General features: G+C 53.8%; 1 protein-coding gene across 1 annotated transcript in view; it reads left to right on the top strand.

Moving 5' to 3' along the window:
• The first annotated feature begins 12,191 nt into the window (after positions 1 to 12,191).
• The window catches only part of BAHD1 (bromo adjacent homology domain containing 1), a 31,454-nt gene continuing 17,141 nt past the window's right edge, over positions 12,192 to 26,504 (top strand). The window contains exon 1 of the mRNA XM_017837973.1: positions 12,192 to 12,293. The gene's annotated coding sequence lies outside the window, so the exon portion shown is untranslated. The remainder of the gene's footprint in view (positions 12,294 to 26,504) is intronic.

The raw sequence follows: 26,504 nt of genomic DNA, 5'->3' as shown, positions 1-26,504 counted from the left end.
CCGCTCCTCCCAGCCACGGCCCCGCAGCAAGACCAGAAAGAGATTTCTTTTCAATCTATACAAGAATTCACAACTGTGAAGGGGAGACAAAAACATTCTTGAGCCGAGGGGACAATATTGAGCCGGGGGGCGCGGGGGGGCCGCGGGATTACTGTAGCGCAGCCCGGGGTCGCCCCGCTTGCACCTGCTGTTTGCTGAAAGGCTGATGCTGAGCAACAAGCAGCTGATGCTGAGGCCCAGTTGTCAGCCTGAATGGGGGGAAAAAGGCTGGAGCAGCGCTCGCCAGAGGGAATGGCAGCGGCCCAGCGCCGGCGGGAGGAGGGAGCTGCCGGGGGAGGGGGGACAGCAGCCGGCTCCCCTCGGCACGTGGAGCTCCAGGCAGACCCGGAGGTGTGGGGATCTGTCATTCCGGAGGGATCTAGGAGAAATGGGGTGATCCTGAACCCCTGAAGAACGCGAGCTCTCCCCAAGCTCCTCCTCGCTCCAGCCTTGAGCTGCCACAATGAGCGGGGGGGTGATGTCCCCCCCAAAACTTTGAGGCAGTGCTGCTGCAGGACACCCTGCCCTTCTCCACTGATGTCCTCTAGACAAGAGGAAGGATTCTTTTCAGGAAGAATTTCTTCAAGGAAAGGGCTGTCAGGCTTTGGAAGGGGCTGCCCAGGGAGGTGGGGGAGTCCCCATCCCTGGAGGTGTCCAAGGAACTACTGGACGTGGCACTCAGTGCTCCGGGCTGGGTGACAAGATGGACTCGATGTGGATCTTCCCACACGGAGCAGGACAGAGAGGGAACAGGGAGTTTCTGGAGGTGTCTCAGTGGATCGAGGGGCTGCCCCCTCCTGCGTGGGGCTGTCTGGTGTCGGAGCCGGGACTGCCCGAGGGGGATTTTCCAGCCCTCTGCTGCAGCTGCCTCCCAGAACAGAGGTGGGAGCGTTTTCCTGCAGCTGTTGGAGGGATGGAAACAGCCTGTGTGCCCCGAGTGTCTGCAGGGCTGTACTGGATCGATGCTCCCGCCGTGGGCCAACCATCCCCTGTGCTGGGGCTTCAGCAAATGCACAGCCTGTGTCTGTGTCCTCTCCATGCCTTGCTGCAGAGCTTGGAGCTTCTCTGCAGGGAAAACAAGCCCAGTGCTGGTCTGAAGAAGCTCGAGACCTGCAGGAAAGGAAAAAGCAGGAGCTGCCTGGTGAGTCCGACACAGAGGAGAAGAGTGAGTGGTTATTTTTGGAGCCCAGCGGGGTCCCTGATGTGATTTAGTGCCCAGGTGTTCCTGCTGGCACGAGGAGAGGTGGCCGTGCCAAGGGGGTGGCCTGGCCCTGTCCCCGCCGGTGGGACCTGCCTGGGAAATGCCCAGGGATGGTTTCTTTGCCTTGGGCACAGCTGAAGCTCCCAGCTCTGGGAGCTTCCCCAAGGAGCTGGCATCACATCGGCACTGAACGTGCCCGCCCGGGGCTGGTGTTCCCCAGAGCCGGCGTTTCCAACACGGCTCCGCAGAGCTTCCCGGGGGGGACCACGAGGGCGTGTGACACTGGAGGCTGGGAAGGGCACTGTCTTTCCTGGATCTTTACAGGGACCATCTCCTGCTCTGGGTGCAGCCCTTGCTCTCACATCCCTGCTGAGATGTGATGTCAGTCCCTCCCCAGGGATCCCTGTGCCCGTGGGAGCAGCCAGGATCCACCTGGGACCCGGGACTGGTTTCTCCCCTGAGGAGGCGGCTGCGTCGCAGCACGCAGAGGAACCCACCCTCTTCTATGATGACTAAGCATGACTTGGAAAACCAGCAGCCTCCCTGCAGCTTCCACAAGCTGCTTTTGTTATTAGAAAACCCCTTTCATCTCTGTTTTCTCTGTGGCAGCATCTCCTGGGAGCCACAGGCAGGATGGAGCCCGTTCTGCCCGGTGTCCTTTGCACACAGGTCAGAACCTCAGCACCCCTGAGCTCCCCAAAACTGCTGCCAGCAGCATGTCAGGTCCACCCTCCTCTGCCCCTGGCCCTGGGTCAGGCTGGAGGTGAACATCCTCAGAGTGATCCTCAGGGGCAGGAATCCTTTGCCTCCTGCTCTTTGCTTGATTTGCCTTTGCTCCCGAGCCAGGTGTGATGGAGGGAGGCTGCGCTCCAGCATGGAGCTCCTGCCAGGAGCTGTCAGGAGCCACAGGCAAGCAGATGATTGAAAAGCCAACATGCCACAGCAGGGCTGGTTTGAGTTGCAAAAGAGCTGGTTTTGGTGAAATGTGAAAAACGCTGCGAGTTCAGGCAGGTCCCACCTCTGGGCTGTTGTTTGTGAGGGCAGGGGTGGCACTGACCCCCAAAACCCACGTTCTGGGAGGGCACAGAGCAGGACTAGCTGCAGGGTCCTTTGGGGAGAGAGGGCTCGTGTACCAGCAAGGGAATAGTCACCTCCATGGGTCTGCCAGGGGAATCTATTTCCCCCTTCCAGGTGAGCACCTCGCCCCTCGGAGGGGACCGAGCTGTGCTGTGGGCTGAAGGAACTTGCCCGGGGTCATCAGGGTTGTCTGTAGCAGAGAAGAGCAAAAACTCCCGTGGGCTTCTGAGTCACTGTCATTTCTGATTCATCTCGTGATTAAAAAACACAATTTGGTGCTGCTGGGTCAGGACTTGGTGTCCAATCATCAGTGATTCTTACGCCTTTCCCCGGGGAGTTAAAAAGCTTTTTAATGCTTAACATATTCCCTCTGCAGGTTTTTCCATATGGCATCGACCTCCTTCCCAGCATCCCGGGATAACCCAAACAGATTCATCTCCACTACAGGTGGACCAAGACCAGAACCAGCCTCATTTTCCTCTCCCTGCCTGATATCGAGGTGCAAATGCACAGAACAGCCAAAAAGAAGAGGCTGAGCAGGGACTGCACAGGGGCAAGTCACTGCTGTCATCAGGGCAGGGCCTTTAATTGCTGCGTCTCTTCTGCCTGTGCCCGAAGAGCTGATCCCAGGTGACTCCAACGGACAATGCCATTTAAATCAATTATCTCCCCACTTGGAGCCATCCAGCCTCTCCCTCCTTCACCGTGCAGCCACGAGCCCCATCATTTATTCATCCTCGGCTGCACTTAAACATCTGCTCCGCTGCCACTGGAGTTTGGCACAGCATTAGCTTTAAAATTTCATGAAACGTAGTGCAGGTGGCAAAATCAGGAATTAGGGATTATAATCACGGCAAAGCTGGGCTGGAGAGGCGGCCCCGGCTCCGTCGGCTCGGGAGGAGAGAGACGCCGGGAGCGCTCCTGGGATTTAAAGCCCCTCCGGTGTGCAAATCGCGGCTTTTTTTTCCCATTTTCCCAAAGGCTGCGGGGATTTTTATATCCTCCCTGCTCCGGGGTGGATGTTAAGTGAGGGGAACATCTCGCGCTCGCTGCTCCTCAGGTTTTGTTGCTCTGTTGTTGCCGCCACAGAATTCCCCTGGCTGGGGGGTTGTTTCTGAGGGGTGGGGTGTCCCCAGTCCCTGCTTTCACCGCGGAGCCATAACCCTCCAAACCACGTTGGTTCTCCACAGCGGTTCCCTGTGTTTGTAGCAAACCAAGAGAGCTTTGGGAAGGAAATATTTGCTTTAGCAATTCCTCTTTCATCTGTTAACCCAGTTTCCATCACTGGTGTGGAGCAGGGACAGAGGAGCAGGAGGGAAGGCAGGGGGCTGGCGGGGGGGAAAGGGGAGGTTGGATCTGTGCCTCAGGATCTGCTGATGCTGAAGAGCTTTGTGATCCGGGGATTTCTGAGCCATCAGACATCCCGCCCCACAGAGGAGGAGAGAGAACTCCTACTCCTCTTCCCGAACGTAAAGAGGAAGACCAAAGGGATTATCCGGCGCTCGTCTGTGCTTTGATGCCTGGGAAGCTCCTGGAGTACGGGGGTTTCAGATCTGCTGAAGCACCTGGCAGATAACCAGGGGATGAAAGAGCCAGCCTGGGTTTGTCACATCAAACCCCTCAAATTCCCCTCTCTGACAAGGAAACCGGGCGAGTGGATGAGGAAGAAGCTGCAAGTGGGACATATCCTGACTTTAGGAAGGTTTTGGTCCTGGTGTGACATTTTGGGAAGGAAAGCAGGCTGTTTGGGCAGGACACAGACCCCCCCTGTGCAGCACAGCTCGCTGGAATGTTCTCTCCCGGGGGCCACTGCTGAGCTCCAGCCTTTGGCAGGGCTGTGAGGGGCTTCCCCCCACACCAGCATCCTATTTGATCTCCTGCTTTCAATCTCCCTGGAAAAGGACATTGTTCTAAAGAGAGGAACTGCTCAGTTCTCCAAATCCAGTGCCTGGGCAGCAGGAAGGATCTCCTTGGGCACCACCAACCCTCACTAGTGAGTGGGGAGGCACCAATCCAGATGGTCCAAGGCTGCACAGGCTTTGACACACTGGGGAACAACACAGTGAGGTTTGGTACAGAGATGATCCACATGTTCAGACCCAAATTTAGGGAAAAGGATAGGGGTAAACATGCACTGATGGGATTTTCAGGTTAAGGTTTGAAGCCTTGAGGAGAGGAGGAAGGAAAGAGCCATCTATGGATTTGGGGCCTTGGTTTTATTGGGGTTTCTAGAAGGCAAACGAGTGGGGGGAAAGAAAAAGGGGGTGACTTTTAATCAGTTTTATCTCCCCAGGTTTGGACGAGGCTCCCATTAGGACCTGTCTTGTTCCCCATTTTAGCTTAGAAAGTTCATCCAGGTCCGAATTCCCCCAGGGAAAATGGAACTTCACACCATAAGTGACACTTTTTAGCAACTTTTCCTGAAATGAGCTTGAAAAGACGCTTTTATGAGATGAGGGCTGGCCAGAACCTGCACCGGCATCCCGAGCAGGCCAGTGCCCTGATTCCCCCCTTTTTGGGGGGATAAAGCAGGGCTGGGGCAATCCCTGACCACAGCAATGGGAGGGTGTGGCCCCACCAGCCCCTCACACCCAAATGCATCCTCAGCACATCCAGGGGTTATTTTGGAGGGGATTTTTGTACTTCCAAAGTCTCCCCTAGATCCTGCCCAAGCCCAGGCACAGGCTGGGGTCTACGAGGTCCCCTGTGAGCACAGCACTGTCCCTTTGATGGAGTGATCCAGAACTCTCTGGCTGTCAAAGCACAGCACTCAATCCAGGGCACTCTTCCCTCGGGAAAGTGGCTTCTCCTACCTGCACTGGCAGGAGAGCAGCCCTGGGAATGGGGAACTTTGCATCATTCCCATGGCAACAGCCAGGGAGGCTGCGGAAGGAGAATTATGACTTTGTTCCCCGTTCTGGCACGAGGAGAAGCCGAGCTTTACGGGATTAGGCAGATCCCAGCTCAAACATCCAGGGTACCACTGGAGGGAATAATGAATAGCAATAGCAGAATACATGGGTTTTGATCCAAGGCTCTGTCCAAACAGTGGGAACAACCCACCTTGCTTAAGTCGGGTTGGTTTTCAGGCTGAGTGTGAGCCCTGTGGGGGTTTCTGAGCTGGGACAGAAGCAAGACTCTGCCACCAGTTCACTTCTTGGACACCTGGGAGGAATAAACAGGCATTAAATGTGAGGCCAAGAGTGATCAGTATTATCCAGGATCTCCTGAATTAAAGTTCCCTTTACTCCGGGTACCTTCACGGCTCAGAAGAGCGGGAATACTTTGGTGGAGTGCAAGTCCTCACGTGAGTATTTAATGAGGATATTGGGGTTAATGACTATTTTTGCAAGGGCTAGAGCAGCCTGGGCGCTGGGATAAGCCTCTGGCTGAGCCCAGGGCCGTGGCCACAGGGCACAAATCCTGCCCTGCGGCAGCTCCCCCATCGTCCTGCACCCTTGACATCCCTCAGCCCATCCCACGGGAAGACCCTGCCATCGGACACGTGGGTGGGACCTCAGCATCGCTAGTCATGGTGGCTCTGCCTGTTTTCCAGCTTTTTGGGAATGGCTGTTCCTCCCCTGCCGTGGTGTGTCCGTGCCAGGGTTCCCCGTGTTCACCCCACAGTGCCGGCATGTGCTCCATGATTCATCCCCTGCCGGCCCATGGAGCCCATGTCCCGAAAAAACCACCCTCTGCTTCAAAGGCTGGAGGAAGTGGGGCACGGACCTTTCCTTTTCCCCTTTCCTTTTCCTCTCTCATTGTAATCAAACAAGAATAAGAAAAGGTTTGGGAAGGGAGGTGAAGGAGGTGCTGCCCACCCAGGCTGCAGCGTTTGCCCCAGTTAATTGCACACCCTCCAGATGTGCCTCCAACCCCAGCCCAGACAAGTCTCCCCAGCAGCTCCAGATCCCTGAGCAATGCCTGATTTCCTTCCCACAAGGAGCCACCATCCCCGGACAAACCTGCCTCTGCTCCCTCCCCTCCCTTTCCCAGTATTTGTCATTTTAAGCCAGCCCCTCCGGGATTCCATTTCTGTGCAGAATGTGAGGATTTAGCCTCACAGCCCATGTTAATGCTAATAGGATTATCATACAATCATGGAATCGTTTAGGTTGGAAAGACCTTTAAGACCACGGAGTCCAAACGTTCCCCTGGCACTGCCAAGGCCACCTTTAACCACGTCCCTAAGAGGGAGATTTGCACAGGGAAACTCCAAAGATTCCCTCCAGGTGCCTGATGCAGGATGGAGGTGCAGCAGCTTCAAACTCAGCCCCAACCCCTGGGATTAGGCGGAGGTTAACAGGTGATGTGTGTGTGTGTGTGTGTATTTTCCCTTGACAGTGAGATGTTGTCATTGTTTTAATGAGGATTTTGGAGCTTTTCCTTGATTAGCCCATGGAGATGTTATTCCCTCCTTGTGTTGCTGAAAATAAGGAGTGAAAAACAACCCTCTAGGCTGAAAACATACTCAAGTGGGACTCTGGGTGGGCCTCAGGGTGCTGGGCATCTTTGGGAGCTTGGGGCCAAGGTGAGGGTAAAGCATCCAGCAGGGACATTTCCTTTTCACATGGAAAAATAACTACATTAGGAATGGGTGCAACTCTGGACCAACTTTCTCACCTGGAGACTCCAGGGGTGCTGAGGGGCTTTCAGTCCCTGTGGTGGCTGTGCCCCTTCACTCCCAGTGCAGGTGGGGGGAATGGATTTGGATGCTCCGTGGCTACTTGACTCCTAAGCCGGGGTTTCACCTGGGACACCTGAGTGTCCCTGTCCCTGTGTCCGGTGCTGGCAGGAGCGTGGAGGAGCAGACACATTCCCTCCACCAAGGAATGTCCCAGTCCCCGTGTCCGTGTGCTGGCAGGAGCTCCCGCCCACCTGAGGGACGCGAACAAGGGATGGAGATTTCCTGCTGATGCAGCTGTTTCCTATGGAAATGCGGATTGGCCGAGCGGGTGCCTTCGGGATTTCTTATTAGGGTTTTCCTGTGTTAATCCCGCACGAGGAGAGGAGTCAGTGCCTGGAGTCGTACACGCAGCCAGGGGTTTGTTCCCAAGGGATTTTCCCAAGCCGAGCACAGCTCAGGCGCTGCCCCCAGCCCAACACCCCTCGGTGGGTCCCGTCCCGCAGCACAGATGGTCCCGTAATTGCTGTTTGCTTTCCCATCCTGGGTTTCTGGGACATGTGTTTTGTGTTGTGATCCCTCCAGCCTCCCTGGTTTTGTGAATCACACTCCATAAAATAATGGCTACCTTGGGAACGCGAGGCAGGACGTTCATCCTTCCTGTGCACGGGAGTTTGTCACTGTCTGCCAGGACCAGCTCATAAAGCAGAGTCCTTGCTCTTAATCCCGATTTTGCAATACACTGAAGCACATCCACCTCCACCACACCTACATCCACCTCCATCTGTGACACTCAGGGATGTTCTTAACTCATTCCTGTGGTTTTCTGCTTTAATTAATCCAGCCTCACTTCCTGCCTGTCCTGGTCCCCACCAAGCTTTTCCCACTGTCCCTCTGTTTTTGCCTCCATCAATAAGTTATATATATTATATATTCCTCCCTAAAGCACTTTAAAGTGTAAAGGTGAGAGGTGAAATAAGAAATACAACACAGCAATCTCCTTTCTCTTGCTGAACTTCCCTGGCACTGCTGCTTCACAGACGATATCTTTGGATATAAACAGTGTCAAGTTTTCTAAAACTAAAACACATTAAAATAAATGATAAATTAAACCTCCGTAGCGGCACCAGCACTAAAAGCCCGCAGACGATTCCCTGAGACACAAATACAGTAATCTGGATTTTTCCAGGTAGATAATGAGATCCTGTGTGACAGGATCCTCTGTGCTGGCAGAGCCCTCTCCTCCAACCCGAATCCCTCCTGACTTCTTCCGAACGGAAAGGGAGAAGGTTTCACCCAGCTAAAACCGAGCAAATGCTGATGTTTAAACAGAAATCTCGGAGGAAGCCGCCTGTGTAACCACAGCTGGTTTGCTGCAGACCTGAACACTCACAGCCAATTTGCTTGTTTGGTGTAACAGAATTCCAAGGCAGTCCACGGAGCTCCACCAGGGATTCCTTTGGCCTTTTGTAGTCACTGGGCCAGGCCTGGAAGGGAGAAGGAAAGGAGGGACCCACCAAACCCCACCTCTTTGCCACCAGAGTCAGTGCAGCACCAGCACCTTTTCTGTGGAGGCTGGTTTGGATTTGGGGATGTTCCTTGGTGGAGGAGATGCCTGGAAAAGGTGGGAAACCCAGCTGAAATGTGCTGATATACAGACCTTTTACCCCAGTCCTGTCCCCACAGCCAGAGAGGGGCCATGCAGAGCCCCAACCGCAGGGATCCAGGGGTGGGTTTATCCCCTGAAAGCGGCCAGAGGCTGTTTGGGAAGGCGAGCCCTGCCATCCTCCCCCTCCCACACGTGCCAAGCTCTTCCCTGCAGCCAAGTCCTTCCCCAGGGCCGGCCCAGGAACCAGTCGGAGCAGGATCCTCCACACTGCTGCTTTCAGTGTGTGAGCTTGCTCGAATTGAGGCTGTTCCTTAAGCTCCCGTGCCCGTGGAATGGGAGCTCTCCATCAGTTTGGGGGTGTGCAGGAAGCTCCAGTGCTGCACTCCCAGGGATGCGCTGCTTCCCCACTTGGGCTAAAACCACACGGACACAGGAGCTCAAGGTTGCCTTTCTCTGTCCTTGGAGCACTGCCGGGGGATTTTTCCTCTTCTTGGATTTTCTGTGACTTTTTAAAACTCACCACAGTTGTTCCCGAAGGTCGGAGAGCTCCGAGTGTGCCCTGGGATGCGCAGAGCAAACATCCCTTCTCCCTGCCCACCCCGCAGTGAGGTGCTGGGGCTCTTCCCCATTCTCCTTTGGGACACATTCAGCCTTTACTCCTGAAACTCAGGGTCAGGAAATGCAAAGATCCTTTTCCCCGTTTTCCCTGCACTGATGGTGAAATCCTCTTTTCCCTTCCTTTAGCACTGGCTCGGCTGCGTGTGCCTCTCCCACCCCAATACCTGTGGAGGTGAGGGGGGCTGTGAGGGACAATCCCTTAATCCCTGCTGGTTCCTGGCCCAGCTCCCCCCACAACCCCTTTTACCAACAGGTACCTCAGCAAGTTGCTGCCACAGCCCAAACTGTGAGGTGGGGACACAGGTCCCCGTGGTGCTGCTGTTCAGGCAGTCCACAGCCCTGGATGTTGTCCCTCTCCCGAAAAACAGGCCAGGCTTTGGGGATCGTGTCGGGGCTTTGGTGTTTGTTCTTCCCACTTAATGAGGGGAGGAAAAGCCCAACCGGCGCGGCGCTGCCAGGCTGGAGCCCGGCAGACACAGCCATATTGTTCTGGAATCAGCAATTAGCTTCCCATTTTTCTCCCTCGTCCCTCCGAGAAAGGGACGAGGAAAGGCCCCACTTCAGAATAAATTAGTTTCTCAAAAGAGAGGGAGCTCTGCAGATGGCTCCCTTGTGCTTCCCACCCTTGTGCAGCTCTGGAGGTACACACAGTGCCCCATCCTCAACCTCTCTGTGCTGCTCCAGATGTTCTCCCATTCCGAACACCTGGAACAGGGGAGGTGGCTTCACCTCCACCTCCTTTCCCCAAAAAGCAGCTGTTAAATAATATTTATCATTAAACTTCAGCACGAATTTTGCCCAAGTCTTTCCCTCCGGAACACTGTGGGTTTTTTGCTGAAGTTGTGGGGTGGATTTAGAACTTCAGGATTCCCAGATTCTTCATTTTCCTGCTACAGATGTCCTTCTGCTTAGCAATGGGAGTCCAAGGGGTAGACTTTGGAAGTCACCTGTACACTTCTAATAACTGGAGTGAGTGTGCTCTGTGTTACACCAGAATTGAGCTCGCTCTGGTCTCAGCGGTGCTGTGGTTTCCCTCCCATTCCTGTGGCTCAGAACACAGGGAAGAACTCCCATAAAATATAACTTTTAGGGAGCACTTTGGCAGCAATACAAGCTGCCTTTGCTTGTCAGGTGGGGAGCAGCTCTGGTCTGAGGAGAGACAACGTCTGTGCTCGTGGAGCAGCTCTTGGCGATGCCCGACTGCCTTAAATGGAGCCTGGATAAGTCTCATCCAAAGGTGGCATTTCCGAAGGGAAGCAGTGAAATGGGGCAATCATGGAATATCCTGAGGTGGAAGGGACCCACAAGGATCATCCAAGTCCAACTCCTACACAATATCAGGGTGTTTTTAAGGAGAGTTGCCCTACTGCACCTTGAGGGCTTCCAGGGGCATCACTGTTAAGGATATTTATTTTTCCCTGCTGCTTCACCAATGACTGGTATTTCTCTGGGGAATCACTATCTCCAAATAGCTGAAGTTTCACTCTGTCTTTCCCTGTGTAACATCTGGATCCTGCAAAAATCGTACCAGTGGTTGATCCTGCTCTTTGCAAGATCCTGATGGACTGAGGACCACCAGAATAAGGCAGGAAGTATTTCAGCTTCCTGGGTTTCCTGTGGTTTAGTTGGATTTCAAGCAGACCCTCAGAACCTCACCCTCACTGTGTGTGCATTTAGCTCCTGGTGCCCCATGGGTTTCTTGTTCCGTGTGCCAGTTCCTCCTTGGAGGTGTCCCAGGTTTAAAAGCAATAGGACAAACTGGATGCTGGAACAGGTTCCCCCTGGCAGTGGTCACGGCTAAAGCTCAGGATGAGTCTGTACAAGGCTCTCAGGGACATGGTGGGATGCTGGAGCCGTCCTGTGCAGGGCCAGGAGTGGGACTCATGATCCAACCCAGGAGATTCCATGACTCTATGGAAAAACCCCATTCTACAACTGACGGAGGGGCTTCAGTGCCGAGGGCTGTAGTGCTGCCAAACACATATTAAACAACTTCGGGGCTTTTTGGGTCTCCTTTAGGGTTTTAAATCCCTTTTTGAGGAGAATACGGCGATTTCCAGACGTTCCGGTTGGGAAGAAGACACGATCGCCGTCGTGTCACACCTCCTGGTGAGACCACGGAGACCACGGACACGGCGTGTCCCGGTGGGGACAGGCTCTGCGGGGAACCTCTGGGACACCAGAGAACTCCCTGTTGGCTTTTCCCCCCCTAAAACAGAAAGGCGTATTTCCCCGGTGCCGGGTCACGGGGCCGCTCGGGGGGAGCCACAGCCAAGGGGGGCCCGTGGCCTTTCCCGAGCCCATCCCCGGGTGGGAATGATGGGCGCCCGGCCCCCCGCGCCTCGTGCCTCTCCTCCCCGGCAGCTTCCCGCGGGGCTCCCGCCGAACCCCCGGGACTCCCGACTTCCCCGGAGTTTGGATGCGGGGGCTCGATTTAAGCGCGGCTGCCCCCGGGATGCTCCGGGCACACCCGGGAGGGGCGAGGGCGTCCCGGAGGGCGGGAGGGGGGGGGGTGTCCCTGACAGCACGCGGAGCCGCCTCAAGTCCCCGTCCTGCGAGGGACCCGCGGCCGTCGGGGCCCCCCGGGCGCGCGGCTATCCCGGTGTTCCCGGTTATCCCGGTGATCCCGAGCCCCGGGCGGGGGGCGCGGGCTGAGGGGCTCCGCGAGGGGTTGGGGGGGGACGGCCCGGGGGGCGCGGGGCGGGGGCGGGCGCGGCGCTGATTGGGCGGCGGCGGCGCGGGGCGGCGGCGCTGATTGGGCGGCTTGGCGGGGCGAGCGGCGGGCGGCGCGCGGCGATTGGCTGCGGACGAGGAAGCAGGAAGGAGGCCGGAGGCGCTCGCGGCTTGCGGGGAGTTCGCGGCGGTGGCGGCGGCGGCGCCCCCGGTCCCTCCTCCGCCCCCTCCTCCGCCCCCTCCTCTGCCCCTCCCGGCCCCTCCGCCGCCCGCTCCGGCCTCCGCCCGCCCGCTCCGCGACGCCCCGCGGCCAGGGGCGGGCGGCGGCGGCGCCTCGTCCCCATCCCGCAGCCGAGGAGGCGGCGGCGCTGACGCAGCAGCGGCGCGGAGCCCGGGACTCGCGGCGCTCCCGCCGCTGGATCTCTCCCCCCGGGGCCTGCGGCAGCTTCCCGGTGAGTCCCCACGCGGCGCCGCGTCGTCCCTCCGCCCCCGGGAACTCCGCCGGGCCGGGAGCAGGTGCCGCCGCCGCCGCCCCGGGGTTTGGGGTGGGGGGGGCGCGGGGCCACCGGGAACTTCCCTGGCGGCGGCGGGGAGGGAGCGCCGGGAGGGCACCGCGGTCTCGGGCCGGGCCGGGCCGCCGTTATCCCGCGCGGTCCCGCCGGTGCGAGGCCGGAGCGGCCCCGCCGAGCCCCCCGGACCCCCCGCCCCGGCCGCTCGGGGAGCACAAAGGCGGCGGGGGGGGACCCCGGCACTTGCGGGGCTCGTGGCCCCGGGGGCTGCTTGCCCCGGCATCGCCGGTGCGGGGCCGATTCCCGGGAGAGCCGCCGCTGCCCGCGGCGCCGCCGGTGTCGGGGCAGAGCCGGCGCTGCCCGGCCGGGAGTTGGCACAGGACGGCCCGGCGGGGGTCGGGGTTTTGGGGGTCCCGGCGGCCGGGCGGGGCCGTGAGCCCCTCGGGCGGGTGGCTGGTGGTGGAGCGGGTGAGTCCGTCGAGTTCCCGGTGTTTTCCCGAGGTGATGCCGCGTGAGCCCCGTGTCCCTGTCGGGCAGGTGCCACCGATTCTCTCCGGGGCTCAGCGGAGCGGGTTTCGTTTCCATCGCGGTTTTCCCCACTTGCCGTGCGCTCCCCGTGGCCCTGGACACCTCTCTTTTCCTGCCGGCAGCCCCGGTGGCCGAGGGCTTGTTTCCTCTTCTCCTTTTGTGTAGCGGTGGCTCCTAATGGAGGCAGCTCCGTTGGCTCCCTCTTTTCCAGCTGCTTCTACGAGGCGCAGGAGCCAGCACATGTGACTGGGCAGAGCTCGGGAAGACGAGCAAGTGCTCCCCGGGCTCTGCTCGGAGCCAGCCCCGGCACAGGGACCCCCACACCCGGCACGGGGAGCCGCGGGGACCCCTCTGCTCCCCGGGAGCAGCCGCGGAAACTTAAAAAAAATACGAGCGCTCGGGATCTGTTCTGTTCGCCTCTCCCCCTCCCCTCTCTCTTTCCACGAAATGCTTATCTGAGGGAGGTTGTGGCTGTGTTTTGTTTTAAGGGATCCAGCTGCCCCTCGTGCTCCATCTGAAGTCATCATTGTGAGGAGCAGGCGAGGCTCAAAGCGAGAGGCACTGCCGGGCTTTTGCTCGCCTGCTTAATTGATCTGCCCATCAGTTTGCCACAATTAGTGAGCGCTTGCTCCACGCCGAGGGGATCTTTGGTGTTCTGGTGGGGGGGGGGTTGGTTTGAAGGCTTCCAATCCTCGTGGTTGCAGGAAGGGGAGCCACGAGCTGCGTGATAGACTGATGCTTTTGAAATCTTAATGTGATTTAAATACCAGCACGCTGCTGATCGCTTTAGCAGAGATATCCTGCTCACATATTCATCCCGAGCCATCCTTCACGTTTGGCATGTCCTGGCTACCTGAATCCTTCCCCAGCTTCAGCTGGAACTGTCTAAATATTTGCTGGCGATGGGAAACCGTGTGTTAGTCTGGTTTACCGGGACATTTTGGATTTAAACATTGATTTCTGTTTGTTTTCCTCGAGAATTCAGTGCAGCATTTCCAACAGAGCTTTCCAGCTGCTCTTCTGGAGCAGAGCAGGGAAGTGTAGCATCGCTGATAGGTGTAAAACCAGCTGGGAAACAGCAAACCTGCGAGGGAAAATAATTCCCTGAACTTTGGGAGGGTGGATCCTTTCCAGATGCTCTGTTTGCTGGGCGTTGATGGTGACAGTTGCACAGGACAATAAAATGCCACTTAGAAATGTGGGGTTTGGGGGGAAAACAGTCACAGCTTTGGGTCTTGTAGCAGAAATGTTATTTTGGAGGTCGCTGAGGTTTCTCATCCAACTCGGTAGTTCAGTTTAATGTCAGTGCTCTGTCCTTCTTGCCAGTCATGTCCATCACCTTTCTGTCTCCACTCTAGCAGCCTTAGTGTTTATTTGCCTTTTTAACCAATGTCACAGAACCACAGGACTTGTTAGGGTTGGAAGGGTCCTCTGGAGATCATCCCCACCTAGAGCAGGAGACACAGGAACGCGTCCAGGTGGGTTTGGGATGTCTCCAGAGAGGGAGACTCCACAACCTCCCTGGGAGCTGTTCCAGTGCTTTGCCCTCCTCCATGGAAAGCTCTTCCTCCTGTTGAGGTGGAACTTGTTGTGTTGGAGGATTCTGCAGGTTAATTTTGTGTGTCACTCGGGGGCTCCGTGGGACATGTGTGCTGGTCCAGCCTGGGGAGATCCGAGTTAGGGAGCACCTGGCCGGGATTTGGGGGAAATCCGCTCTTCAGCAAATGCTTTCCTAATGCTGCTGCAGCACTGAAAATAAGCCCTTAGCAGCAAAGCTGTCCAAAGTAAACAACTGAAAAATAATTAGGAATGGGAGGCAAAGGCACGTTTGCTGCTTGGCATCGCCTTCGGATCGCAGGGAAATGAGGGAATGACGATACCTGGCACTGCAAAAACAGGAAGGTGTGCCCAGATGTGCAAATGTCACATCCAGAAGGAGCTGTGTGGGGCTTTTTTTTGTCCCACCTCCCGGTTGGTTGTCCCCATTTGGACATCAGAAGGAATTTCGTCAGGAAAAGGGTTGTCAGGCAGTGGGAGGGGCTGCCCAGGGGGGTGGTGGAGTCCCCATTCCTGGAACGACTGGACGACTGGACGTGGCACTCAGTGCTCTGGGCTGGGTGACAAGGTGGGGATGGGTCACAGGTTGGATTTGGTCTTGGAGTGTCTTTTCCGACCTAAATGATTCTGGGATGTCAGTTAACCACGTCCATACACCCCATGGAAGCAGGGACAGAACCAGTCCGGGGTCGTGCCCGACCAGCTGAACCAATTAAGTCACAACTCTCATGTTATTAATAATAAACAAGCAGCGGTTCAGATACCTGGGAAATACAAAAAAACCCCACCCCAAAACAAAACAAAACCAAAAAAATAAACACCCCAAAGAAGTCATAAACCTAAAATAGCTCCAGACACAGGCTGTGGGCTGGCAGGGGCCGGGGTGGCTGGTGTGTGACAGCGAGGGACACGTGGTGGTCCCAGGGGATGTCCCTCATCCAAAGGGCTCTGCTTTGCTCTCCTGCTTCACCTCGCTGTGTATTTACATTCCTGTTTCCAGCAGCTCAGAGGGGTTATATTGGTTATATTGGCAGCTGCACATTTGGGCTGTCTTCAGCTATTTCTCCCAATTGCAAAGGCTGGAAAACGTTGCAGCTTCTGGATGCAAACTGTGTTTGAAGGGGGGGGGGGGAAAGGGGTGTTTTGTGGAGGGTGCTCAGGATTTGTGCTCTGTGTTGCAGCGCGAGGACTGGAGGCTTTGGGTCCTTCAGCAGTGCTCTCTGTCCAGCATGGCAGCTCCTCTTCCATTCACACCAGAGACATGGATTTTAATGGCAAAAAATATTAAAATTCATGGCCAGATTGTTGCTCTGAGTGCATGAATTATCTCCAACAAGACCATCACGATTTAACCCTCTTTTGCACTTCTACTGGCACCTGGTATTCTTTAAATAGGGAAAACACACTTAAATGTAATACTACTGGTTTTATTTCTTAAAAGACAGAAGGAAATGTGGTTGTATGGGACAGTGCCATAGGCCTTTGTCCAGTTCCTGCCCAGATTTGCTATTTTAGCATGAAGCTTTATTATAAATAAAGTAGAAAAAAGTAGAGTCACAGTGACATTGCATGAGAATAAAAAACCCCCTCTGTTAGAAGAACGGGGCACTGGAAAACTTCATCTTGCCATAAAGTAAAATGAGGGACTGGTGTTCTTAAAGAGAGGAACCCAAGGATGTCATAAAGAAAAATAAATATAAATCTGATGTAAAAGTAATGTGTTTGGCCACAGTATTTGTGCCATTGGAGCTTAACTGATCTGTTCCATGTTATTTTTTTCTCTTGCCATGTGGGTGAAACCCTTGTAACATCAGGGTATGGAGAGCTGGTGGGGTGTAAGAAGTGCAGTCAGCTGAGGGAACCGAACCTGAACCTCCTTGTAAAATCTCTGATCTCTCAGTATTATCCTTTGGAAATTATACAGTTGTAGTTTGAGTTAAATCACGGTGGAAGCCCCTCAGTGGGGACAGCAGGTCTGCTCTGCTTCTGCAGGAAAGCAGCTGAAAATGAGGAAAAAATCAGCCTGTTTTCCCTTTCATCAGCCAGGTATCTGTGTGCATGGAATACATGGTATACATGCTGCATACAGGGTGTGTGGGGGGGTTATTAACCCCACGTGGGTCAAAAATAACCCGAGGATTTTTGCCTGGTTTCTGAGTGGTGCTTTTTGGCCGCGCCGAGAGCTCTTGGGGATGGGGAAAGACACGAACGTTTCCTTAAATTAAAAAAATGTGGGAATGAGCCGTGTGACAGCCCGTGAGTCCGGTGGCACCGGGCAGTCCCCCCGGGGAGTCCAGCTGAGTGTGCAGCTAAATAAACACCTATTCCCTGGGAGGGATGTGTGTCAGCTCCCCCGGAGCACGGCGTGCTCAGGGCCGGAGCGCTGTGCTTTTTTTCCCCACGTGGCACGGCCGGGAATGCTGCTTTTATCACCTTTTTGTAAAAGCTCCCTCTGAGATCATAGGTGGGTACGTGGTTGGGTCTTGTCGAGGGCTGCTTGGAATCGTTTGGTTTGTGTGCCATTTAAAACTCCCAGTGCCTTTGGGGCAGCCCAGGAATTTGGGGGGTGTTTGCTGTCACGTGTGACAGGAGCCTTAGTGGATCAGCCAGGTGTCAGAGCGTTGGGATCCGTGTGCCTCGTGTGTCTCTCCTTGCCCTTCCCAGAGGAGGGTGGTGCAGCCCAGGTGGGATTTTCCTGCTGCTGTATTCCCTGGGCACCGTCCTGCCGTGGATGGAGGCGCTCTGGGAAGCGGCACGTGGCGCAGGTGGGATTTGTGTGAGACGTGGCGTGCTCGGGGATGAGATGCTGCTGCCGGGTGCTGCATTCCTCGTGTCCCAGTTCTCCCGAACAAAGGTGTGACTGCAGGCAAGGATGATTTTTTAGCTTTTTTCCCCCCTTTGTGAGGCACATCCCAGGAGCGCTCGCTGGCACCCATTGTTCTTCCAGCAGTTTTTTCCTCATGCTCGGCTTTGAAACTCTGCAGCTCAGGCAGCCTGGTTTTTTTTTTATTATTTTTTTAAATGAAAGATCTTGGCTCTTAGCAGCTGCCCGTATCTCAATATTTCAAATTATTTACGACGCTCTTAGGAACAAAAAGCAGGCGTTTTCCTGGCAATAATTGGAATAAAGGCCCTTTGCTGGCAGCTGATTTTTTCAGTGTCTGGATTATCATCCTTGAAATAAAACCCCGGTGGCTGGGGAAGCATCGAGATCCCGGGCATTGCTTCCTCCCTGCACCGTGCCTGGCCTTCTATTGTTCCTGCCTGTGGCCTGTGGGAAGCTCGGGAAATCGGGAGCTCCGGCTGCCTTCCCGCAGCACGGCTTTATCCGCCCGCTCGGCTTCATTGTGTCTCCCGGCGCCTGCGGAATACCTGGAACGGGCTTCCATTGGCAGCGGGGAAGGGACACGGGGAGTCCCGGGGGTGGGAGGAAAAGATGGTTGAGTTGAGCTCTGGAGGCTGGAGGGAGCGTGGCCGAGTGGCCGCGGAGCAGGCGGATGCTGCCGGAGCCGGGAGCACCCTCGCATTCCCGATCCTTGGATCCTCGCCGGGGAAATTCGTTACCCAGCGTAGCCCCTGGAATGGAGCAGGATCCACGTCCCTGGAATAACTTTGGGATGGCTCGCTGTGTTAGGGCAGCGGGTGAGTTGAGTGCATTCTCACTGGTTGGGAATTCCATGAAAAAAGAACAGGATTTGAGCAGGGGTGGAGAGGAGGCGTCTGTGGAGGGAGGATGGAGAGCACCTGGGGGCAGTGGGGAGCAAGCTGCAATAATCACATATTGATAAACACGGAAGGTTTGGAAGGAGGAGGAAGGTGGGAAGGCGCAGGCTCGTGGAGGGAACTAGTGGAGCAGCAGGAGGTTTATTTTTAATTAAGGAAAAACTCCTCAAAAATAGGGGCAAGAGGCATGTTTGGGTTTGTTCCTTTGTTCAGCTCAGCCAAAATCAGTGGAAGGATTCGAGGCTGGAGGTGGCTCAGAGTAAGGAGGTGCAGAGCTCTCTCCAAGGTGAGCAGGAATTTTAAAGGAAAAGGACTTGGCAGCTCCAATCACTTGTAGACAGAGAAAAAAAGGAGATATCCTTAAAATGCTGGCTAAAGGCCACGTGGTACGGAAATCCTGACTTGGACAGGTAAATCCCAAACTGGGAATTCCTTAGATTTCAGTAGATTGCACAAGCAGCAGAAGTGAACCAGGTGTTTTGGGGATTTATTCCTTACAAGTCCCCTGGTAACCCCAACTCTCTGGCAAATCCCTAATTCCCGGGGATGGTACCTGAAATAACCAAGCACCTGGTGAAGGAGAATGTGCAGTAACTGCTGGCTGCCCCCCTTGTCCCCTGTGAGAGCCCTGTCATCCCATCTTTCCCTTTCTTAGGTACTGGATTATATCAAAGATCTCTAGGAATGTAGTTATTTGGGATTTTTCATCCTCCCTGTGTTTTGCTTGAAAAGAGGTGAATCCTTTCCAATCCTGTTAGACAGTGTGATTGGGAAGGCACTGTTTAGCCAGCCTTCAAAAAAAAAAAACATTTTCATTTCTTCCCACTTCCATTTCTTCCCATATGGTGGAAGAGGAGCCAGGGAATAATTCCCACTCGAGAAAAAATGATCAGCTTTGCTGGAGGTGCAGCCCTGGCACCTCTGGGGCTGTAAAGGCGTGGTACAAACCCTGCTCCTCTCGGGGTCAGCACCAGTTGTCAGGAATGACTTCAGCCCAGGGACGAAGTTAGGGATGCGAGTGGCTTAATTCCAGTGCGGATGGAGCGTTGCTGTCTGTGCTCAGCCCACGTGTGATCTGCAGCAGTTTCTGCTGCCTGAAACCACTAATGAGCTTAAGAACTTCCCTGTTTTCTCAGTGCTTAACGAAAATTAAATCCTTCCCTCCCTCCCGACAGGACTCGTCGCGTGCTCGCCCGGTGCTTTCAGGGAGAACAATGGGTGGGCACTGACCCTCCTGAGGTGCCACCTCGGAGCTCTTACGGAATAATTAGGGGATCCTTAACCTTCCCACGAGGTTTAGGGGGTGGTCTTTGCGTTGATAACGTGACGTATCCCAAGACTCGGCCTTGAATTTCAGGCTGTTCCAAACTCCATCTGTCCACTGAGTGAATGTCAATCCAATTTAAGCTTGCGTACGTTTCCAGGGAAACCATGGGAGGCAGTGGGGAGAAGTGGATCGTGGAGGGGCAAAGGGGGAAAGCACAGCAGCAGCACTTTTGACTTTTCACTGCTTAAATATGATTAAAACCCAGTTTGCTGTAATAACCCTGCACAGAGCAGTGCTCGGAGGCCTCGAGGGTCAGACGGCTCCTCTCGGAGCAGCTTCTGTTCTGTGTAAATGAAACATTAAAATAAGAAAGGGGAAAGTGGTTTCAGGTGCTTCCCCCAAGGTCTCAGTCCAGCTCGTAGAGCTTTGCAGTTTCCCACAGAGATCACAGAATCCCAGAATCACTGAGGTTGGAAAAGCCCTCCCAGACCATCAAGTCCACCCTGTGCCCGATGCCCACCTTGTCCCCCAGTCCAGAGCACCGAGTGCCACATCCAGTCCTTCCTTGGACACCTCTGGGGATGGGTGCTCCACCACCTCCCTGGGCAGCCCCTTCCAATGCTTGAAATCATGGGTTTGGACAGTGAGGTCCTAATTTTCTGTGTGTCAGGCTGGAAAACTCGTGGAGCTGTGTGAAAACTTGTGCAGTCCCTCAGCTGAGCAAAGCAAGCTGTGAATGGACCCAGAGGAGTCTTTATATGCATATAAAGAAATGTTTGGGTAAATTTAATATCAGACTTAGTGCTTGGTTTCTGTTTGGAAGAAATGAGGATTTCCCCCCCTATTTACAGGAATTCACCTTTAATTGAGAGTTTAAATCCTGCAGAAGCTAGGACTGTAAGTGTGCCTGGCTTTCCAGAGAGAAGTGTATTTCTACCTGTTAATACAGCTGTTAAATAAAGTGTTTGTCTTGGTTATTGAAATGAGGAGTGAGGATCTCGCTTTGGAGCTCTAAAATGGGATATTATCTGTCATTTTAGTTTAAAGAATGCTGCTGGCTTCAAATATTTTACTGTGACAAATAGCTGGAGCTGGAATTCTGGTATCTGGGGATATCCTGCGTGGATACATCATCTCCCTGTGCATTGTAACTGCAGTGTGAGGCACAGACTCCCCAGCTCAGAGTTTTTTGCAGCTGTTGTCCGGCGTCAGATCCTCTTTGATTCAAATCCCCCCAAGATTTGGACCGGCAGCAGGAAAACTGGCTGGGCATAGGCACTGGGAATCGTCCTTGGGCCAAGGCTGCGGGATAACAGGGGGGTTCTGGCTGCTGGGGGGGCTCTGCAGCACTTTCCTGCTTATCAACTGTTTACCCTTCCACGCTGGACACAGCCTGGGAAAGCAGAGCTGGCTGCAGCTTGCTTGGATCTTCCAGCAGCTCCTGGAAACTTCCTACCAGTTCCTCCTCTGTTCGCCCAGTAGCTGCGAGCGGCTCCCGCTGCCACTTTGGCTCTGCTTCAGCTGGCAGCTCGTGCAGCTCAGGAATCCCTCTGGGATCGCCTCTCTGGTCACATTTGCTGTGGTCTGGCTTCACATGTTTTCTCCTTGTACCCCTCTCCTCGGAGCCTGGAGCTCCAAACCATTTGCATCTTTTCCTGCGCGGGTGCCTGGGATGTGTGATCGTTCCCTTCCCCGTCTCTCTGCTCCACGTGTTGAACATCTCAGTGTGCAGTTAATGTTCTCAAATCCTGTAGCTGAGAATCAAGGGGGTGATTCTGATTGTTTTTTTGTTTCTCCACTAGGCAGTGCTAAGAGTTCCTCAAAAGTTTTGCCCTTTTTTTTCCTGTTAGGAATGTTCTCCTCGAAGTTGGAGGAAGCACGTGGTGGTGGTGGGAGGGGTGTTGTTGAAGTATCAGAGCATCATTTGTGCAGAACAGCTTCTGTAGCACTTGTAGCAATCTTCTCCCCAGTACTCACCACAGCTGGATGTTTTGAAGCCACAGCCTGACTTCCAGGGACCTTCCTGAAAATCCAGTTGGAGGCACCCTTGCCATTTCCATAAAACTCTTTAAAAGCTTTGTGGTCCCCAGAAGGGAGCTGTAATTAGGCTCCTTTGCCAGGGATCCGATGGTTTATCCTCTGGAGTTCCCACTGGCTCCATGGTGACCTGCAGTGATGTGAGAATGGAAGTGTTTTCAACCTCCCTGCCCCGAATTCAACCTGGAGCTCCGGGGACCGGGTGTGTGGCTCAGTCACTGTTCTTAACCAACCCTGATTTTTTCAGTCCGTTTTTCCTCCCGGCTGTACAAGATGGAACAAAATCCAAGCAGTATGTTGGTGTGCTGGAGCTGATGTGGCCCAGCTGATTGAAGGTGTCCCCTCCCGGCCCCGGCTGTGCGAGCCGGGTGTGTTTAATCGCTGCCTCTCCGAGCAGCCCAGGGCTGTCACGCACGTGTGGGTCCATTAATGCACCTTAATGAGTGGATATAAACCAAATCACTGCCAGCGTGGGCTGCAAACCCTGTCCAGTCTATTTAAAGGTGATATTTGTTGCCACGACTGATCAAACCCGGGGCACGAGCAAACCTGTGTGTTTAAGTGCACCTCTAATGATGTGGGGAAGGGATGAAAGAGCTGGGGCAGCTCCTAATGGGAGTTAAATGGGCTCTCCTGGAAGCGCTGTTCCAGTGAGCGGGATTCTCCTTGTCAGAGAGAGTAGAGTGGCTGAATTGCCTGTGTTTGGCTTGTGGTTCCTGGTATTTTGACGTGTTACAACATCCAGCTCCTGCCTGAGAGTTTTCTCCCCAGGTTTCTGATGGCAACACCGTGCCAGCTGCTGGTCCCTAGAAATGCTCCTCTGGCTCTGCTCAGGACCTTTGGCAATGCTGAGTCCCTCCACTTCCTGGGCTTAAATTATCCAATTTGATCCAAATTTCAGTGATTCTCTGCTAACACCACCTTAGGAATGAAGGAACTTGTTGTCCTTTGAGGCGTCAGCACCATCCCTTGGACTGACCTCACGCATGAAACCAGTCGAGTTGTGACATTTCCAGTGGAACTTCTTCGCTTACCTTGCGAGTTACTCATTTGTAAATACTGTCTCTGGCATTAATGAGAGGGAGGAAAGGTTTAAAGCAAGTTTAGCTAGGCTTGGCAGTTCTGCCTCGGTCATAACCGTGTCACCAGCAGACGTGTGAATATACATTGTAAGTGTGGTGGTGATTGATGCTGCATTTTGTGGAGGAAAAAAAGAATTGTTTATTTTAAAGCCACATCTGGACTTTCATTTCAGAAGTTCCCAACCCATTCTGTGATTCATAGCGTGCCAGAATGATTTGGCTTGGAAAGGACTTAAAAATCATCTTTTTCCACCCCCTGCTATGGGCAGGGACACCTCCACCAGCCCAGGTTGCTCCAAGCCCTGTCCAACCCTTGGACACTTCCAGGGATGGGGCAACCACAGCTTCTCTGGGCAACCTGTGCCAGGGCCTCCCCACCCTCACAGGGAGGAATTAGATTTTTTTAATTCTGAGTTCAAATCCAGCAAAATTGGCTTCAGATTTAAGCTCTGCTCGGGGTTCAGGGTGGCACTGTGGTTTATGAGACATGGGGGAGGGAGAGGGTTTGGTTCCAGGGATTCCAGGGTGAATGTGAGAGTTGTGTAAAATCTTTCCTTGACTTGAGTTCTGGGTTGGGACCGAAGCTCTCAAGTGGACAAGTGCTCAGCATAAGTCATCCCATGTCGCCCTTGTCCTCAGCTGGGGCCGTGTGGGGTTTTAATTCTGGTGTTTCAAGTGATGGTCAGAAAGTGAGAATAAAGAAGTAGAAAGTCTGTTTTCTTTTGAAATGTCTGTTAAACTTTGAATAGAAAGAGGAATCAAAACCTTTGATGGAGGAAACGTGAAATCCCAGAGAGCTGTTCTGCTGCACGGGCAGCTTGTAACCCAGCTGAGGGCGAAGTGACGTGCCACTGCTCTCAAAACCACATAGAAACAGAAGGTATTTCCAGAGGGAAAGCTGGTAGTGCCTGAAGAACTTTTGTTCTAAAACTGAAAATAATCCAGATTGCAGTTCTAGTCTGAAAAGGCAGTTCTGGTCAGGGTATTTCAGCTGGGAATGAGTCAGAACACAAGAATCCTTGAAAATATGACGTGAACTTGTTCTTTAACAGAGCCTTGTTTTGCCTGCTTGGGCTTAAGGCTCCTTTAAATTTAAGTCGAGGTTATAAGCACGCATGTTATTTAAATTTTAAAATCCAGGCTGTCCTCTGCACTCCTCTCAGAGATGATAACTCCTGGAGTCCATACCTGGAACTGCAGTGCCAAGGGTTAGGACACTAAGGTGGGGCACAGGCAGTTTGGAGGGACACTCTGAGGTGGGGAAAACAAGGTGAAGATTATTTAAAGGAAACAAAAAAAGCCATTGAAGTTGCATTTTGGGTCAGAATTCAGGATGATTAGTGGAATGTTATATTGAAGGGATGCCTTGCCCTTCCCTGAATTTCCTGCATTGTTTTTTTCCTCCCCTAAAGCCACTTTTGAGCTTGTTGAGTAGGAACATGTTGCCTTTGGATCCTGAGACAGTTCCTACTGGGAAGAGAGCGAAGGGAGAGTTTTGTGGGGGGAGATGTACCGGAGAGAGGAGAAGGGAAATCCAGATCCGGGGATAGGATGGCAGCGACAGCTCCGTGGCGTGGAGAGGAGCTGGCAGGGATGTACCTGCCCTTGGAATTCCCACCGGCAGCACGGTTTGCAGCCACACGTGTCGTACACGGGATCACGGCACAGCCTGAATTATTTAGGCAGAGCAGCTTGGAGGAAGCTCCTAAAGCAGCCGTGGAAGGGTGTGAGTGTAATATATAGAGGAGCTTTAATGTTTACTATAGAAAAACCTCACACCTTGTTCTTCAAAATAAAGCCCTGGGAATAATGTGTTATTCCGTTTTGTCTGCGGAACAGGAAGGGTGCCAGAGCTATCTGAGCAAAGTGACATGTGATTGATATTTTACCAGACTCAGCCTTCTGCCGCCGAGGAATCCAGTTTGCATTTTGCATGTATGAAAAATCAGATGAGCAGGGCTTGTGTGGTTTTTTGTTTTTTTTTTAATTATTTTTAAACCTTGATTAACTTGATTGGCAAAGCTGGTGCTCCTTCTATAAACACGACCGCGAAACCTGTCCCGGAATATTTTCGACTTGGTTTTTCAAATCAGTTGTGGGGATCTTTTAGGCTGTTGTTTGTGTAGCTGTCACATGGCAGCTTTACACAGAACCTACTTAAACTTGTAACAGGCGATTCTGTGTGAACGGGTGATGCTTAATGTATCTGGTATTTTATAGAATCACAGAATCCTGGAATGGTTTGGGTGGGAAGGGACCTTAAAGACCATCTCATTCCAACCCCCCTACCATGGGCAGGGACACCTTCCACTAGCCCAGGTTGCTCCAAGCCCCGTCCAACCTGGCCTTGGACACTTCCAGGGATGGGACAGCCACAGCTTCTCTGGGCAACTTGTGCCAGGGCCTCCCGACCCTCACAGGGAAGGATTTCTTCCCTGTATCCCATCTAATCCTGCTCTGGTCCAATGGTCAGGGCTGTGGTGATGAGTGAGAGAAACCAGCCCTTTCTGCAGCCTAATGAGCTCTGTATAAACAATTTTCTCCGGAGCATGTGGATGATGGAGCTTTCGATGGGTCTCCGGAGAAAAATCAGGCTGGACCCAGGGAAGACAAATTGCAGGCTCCGACAGTGACAGATTTTTCTGAACATTTGAGATGGAAGTGGTGTTTCCACTCTCGGGACGTGCGCGGTGGTTGGGTAATTCAGCCGGGGATTCCTGATGCTGCTGAGATTTATCCGGATTTCCCAGAGCTCCTGGGAGGCTTCCTCCGTGCAGCACATTCCTTAGAGCACTGGGAATTAGTCTCCTGTAAAAGCAGCGGGGAGAAAGGAGCCAATCCTCCAGATACTCGCAGTTGTAGGGCTGTTGTCACAGCGTAAGCCGTTCCAATGGAAGTGGATAGATGGGATTCAAGCAGCCGGGGCTGGGAGCCGTCGGAGCAGTGCCGTGCACGGAGAGGAGGTTGGTGCTGTCGTAACTCTTTGTGTATCACTGAAGTGCCAAATGGATTAGGAGCTTTAAAAGCTTTAATTTCTGTGCTTTTTGGCACCGTCTCCTCGGAACGTGCGTCTCCGTGGTGGAGCTCTGGAGAGGAAATGGGGCTTGAAGGGGTAGTCCCAGACTAGTTCCTTTAATTTCCCTTGCAATCAAGTGCTGGAGAGGGAGAGACAGATGCTGCAGCTGCGTGATTACAGAACGTGCAGCTGTTATCACACTTGCTCCTTTTCCTGCTAATGAGGCATCAACTCTCTCCTGAGTTTGCTGTTTGGGTCGTGGTTTTATTCTAGCAGAAAATTAGAAGTGTTTTTAATTTTTCTTCATCCTGGTCTGCTTTGGGTTCAACAGCTGTCAGAGGCAGTTTTTCAGAACTGTTGGAGGTTTAGTCCAGTTTGAGGAAGGAGTTGCCAGGGGACGGTTGCCCAGAGAAGCTGTGGCTGCCCCTGGATCCCTGGAAGTGTCCAAGGCCAGGTTGGACGGGGCTTGGAGCAACCTGGGCTAATGGAAGGTGTCCCTTCTCACGGCAGGGGGTCGGAATGGGATGGACTTTAAGGTCCCTTCCCACCCAAACCATGCTGGGATTGTATGATAAGGAGGCAGCAATTCCAACTAGCTTGAAAATTCCTGGTGGGCTCTGGATGCAGCTGCTTGGAACTTTAATTTCCCGCAGAGTTACACCTCAGTGTCTTCTCAGCATTAATCCAGCTCCTCAGCCACGAGCAGTAAATGGGTGGTTCTGGCTTCAGCACCTTCACTTTCAATTCTCCACATTATCTTGTGCTTTCCTGGAAGGCTTGTGGGCACAGGCAGCTTTCCTTTGCTTTGTGCAGCAATACAAAGGTGGAGAGAGGATGAAGAGCTCTGCCACTCTCCCTTCCCAGCTGGCAGGAGCACAATGCTCGCTGGAAGGAAGCTCGGCGGGGCTCTGATTTGAGGGATGATGCACTTGCCTGTCAGATGG

Source organism: Lepidothrix coronata, unplaced genomic scaffold (genome assembly GCF_001604755.1).
Source record: "Lepidothrix coronata isolate B3197 unplaced genomic scaffold, Lepidothrix_coronata-1.0 Scaffold319, whole genome shotgun sequence".
Taxonomy (NCBI): domain Eukaryota; kingdom Metazoa; phylum Chordata; class Aves; order Passeriformes; family Pipridae; genus Lepidothrix; species Lepidothrix coronata.
The sequence above is the reverse complement of the archived record's forward strand: the minus strand, read 5'-3'. Positions and strand labels throughout refer to the sequence as shown.